We start from the raw sequence: 3147 nt of genomic DNA, 5'->3' as shown, positions 1-3147 counted from the left end.
CCTTAAGCTCGGCCGTTTAAATATTATTTCACTAAGCTTTTTACTTTGAAAGATATAATTTCCTACTGCAAAACCCAATAAACTTTCTTTTTTCCTAAGCTAAGCCTAAGTTATTTCTCCTCAGCCAGACTGAATTAATTTTTCCCTAAGCTAAACACATTTTTGTTTTTCGACAGCTCGACCTAAATGCTTTTCCCATAAACTAAGCCAAATGCTATTTTTTCCTCAACTAGACGGAATTGATATTGTTCTCCTAGGCTGAATACTTTGTGTGACATGTGTACATACTTAATGCAAACAGAAAAGACCTACATGTGTACCTATTATTGTCTTCCTTGATACTTACATGCACATGGAAAAAGAACCACAAGACAAGCATACGAGTTTATATACAGCCAAGAACATAGGTTCGTCGACGGCCCTCTACCAGCGTTGTGTCCTGCTTCCTATACTTCCCATTCCTCCATGAACGTCACACATTAGCCCTCCTTCCCATCCTCTCTTTGTTTTTTGCTTCCTATCGGTTTCACATCAATAGTGTTATAACACCTATTATTACGGTCGACTGAGAAATGTCGATGAATTTTTGCTCATGACTGTACACAACAAATACGACGACAACAACGACTACGATGATGATGATGATGATGATTATGATGTTATGATGATGATGATGATGATGATGATGATGATGATGTTATGATGATGATATTGATGATGATTATGATGATGATGATGATGATGATGATTATGATGATGATGATATAGTGATGATGACGATTATGATGAGGATGCTTATGATGATATGATGATGATGTTATAGTAATGATGATGATGATGATGATTATGATGTTATAGTGATGATGATGGTGATGATTATGATGACAATGATGATTATGATGATGACTATGATGATTATGATGATGATGACAATGCTGCTGCTGCTGCTGCTGCTGCTGCTGCTGGTGATAATGATGATAAAGAAGAGGAGGAGGAGGAGGAGGAGGAGGAGGAAGAAGATGTAAATGATGACGATGAAAATGATCATGATGAAGATGATGACGCCTGTGCAGTCCCACGTCCGCCATTTTGTATCCCTTCCCTCCCTGCCAATCCCGAGCTTAAATTTACATCATCCTCCCTTCCGGCCAACCCAGCCAGTTGGCCATAAATTCAACGTGATATATGACGCACTCACTACTCTCTCTCTCCTTGGTCTTGGGCACCGGTTTCAGAGCACTGGGGTTCTCGAGGGAGTTTCTGAGAAAGAGAGGGAGAGAGAGAGAGAGGGAGAGAGAGTTTGCTCTTTTTCGCTTTACACCGTGTTGATTAATTACATTTCTTGCCGTTTCCTTTTCTTTTTCCTGCACTCTGTACACCCCATTTTATATCAGAGGGAAATAGAAAGATGGAGGAGGGGGGGGAGGAGGGGGAGGACGAACGGGGGGGGGAGGGAAGAGCAGGAGGAGGAAGAGGAGGTGGAAAACAGGAAGAGCAAGAGGAAGAATAGGAAGAGGAGGAGGGAAATCAACATCAGAGAAAAAGGAATTAATGTACAATTTTAGTCCATTCACTCCCAAAAGCATTTCTTGAACCGAATAAAAGTTCTTAGTAAGCCACAATAAAGGACAAAAATCCCATAGTACGGAATCGATTCCCAGATTATTACGCTTTTCAAATGCTTAGAAGAATTAGTTTTAGCTTCTCGACTGCACGAGAACCATCTACTGTATACAAATAGGGTTGTCCGTAAATTACCGCACTATAAACTCACATGACGGTGTCTTATGAGTTGTGGAAAATGCTCAGTCTGCTGGTGTGGGGGTGGGGGTGGCAGTGGGAGAAGGAAATGATTAAACGATGCAGAACAGACATTGGTCCCGCTGACTCAGTCATTCCTGCAAGAAGTGCAAGACGAGCGAAATATCAGGACCACCTTCTAAATCTGTTCTAAGTCACACTCTTCCCCTAGAATGCGACCCGATTTAAGTCAGTTAATATCCAGGACCCAGTTTACTGCCGGATGACAAGGAGGAAAGAAACTGACTCCAGAGTATGACCAGCACAAGAATGACACTCGGGTTCATCCAGTTGCGAGCTGGATACATTAACCAATGCACCACCAGCTGGATACACCAATGCATCACCAGCTGGATATGCTAATTAATGTACCACCAGCTGGATACGATAACCAATGCACCACCAGCTGGATACGCTAACCAATGCACCACCAGCTGGATACGTTAACCAGTGCACCACCAGCTGGATACGCTAACCAATGCACCACCAGCTGGATACGCTAACCAATGCACCACCAGCTGGATACGTTAACCAATGCACCACCAGCTGGATGCGTTAACCAATGCACCACCAGCTGGATACGCTGACCAATGCACCACCAGCTGGTACATTAAAACTTCCCAAAGTACGATAAAAAAATATCTGCTACTGAACACAGAAAAAAATTTCACTAGAGTCATCATTATCATTATCATGATCATCACCGTCGTCATCGTTGTCATCGTCAACATGATCGTCAGTATTATCATTACACTAATTATCATCACTCATTTATTAACAAAAGAGTGAGGCACCGGTGGGGTTCACAAAGCACGGTGGAGAAAACACAACGAAGGAAGAATTATCAACAGCATGCCCAGTGAACAGGGCAGGACACTTGATCTGTCAACATTCAAGCCCACGGAATACTGACTCCAAATCACAGGCCTAACAGTCTCTCTCTCTCTCTCTCTGTTTTTATGGCTTTATTTATACAGGGTGGTCCATATATACGGTATAACGCTCCTCCTACATTTCGTCGTGTGATTTCTCGCGTGTAGGGGGGAACGGCTGAGTCAATGTAATCACTATCTACCCTGCATCACTTATTCATTCCATACTGCTACGGCCACAGTCACGCACACACCAGCACAGTGAGCCGTCCCCACAACACACAAGATACCATAAAATCAGTTTCTAGTGCCAGGTAATTTATGGTCCAGCCTGCAGATGCGTTCCATAATACCCATCAGTCTTTTCAAATGTAAAGAGTATTATGGGAAAAAATCTGAGCATGACCGTTACATTATATTTTGTCTTTTTGACTTCATATTGCACGAAACCATTTATCATTGACAAAAATATGCA

The sequence above is a fragment of the Coenobita brevimanus genome, chromosome 104, assembly GCF_032717465.1.
Source record: "Coenobita brevimanus isolate Jiangsu-jjx chromosome 104, ASM3271746v2, whole genome shotgun sequence".
In the NCBI taxonomy this organism is placed as follows: Eukaryota; Metazoa; Arthropoda; class Malacostraca; order Decapoda; family Coenobitidae; genus Coenobita; species Coenobita brevimanus.
The sequence above is the reverse complement of the archived record's forward strand: the minus strand, read 5'-3'. Positions refer to the sequence as shown.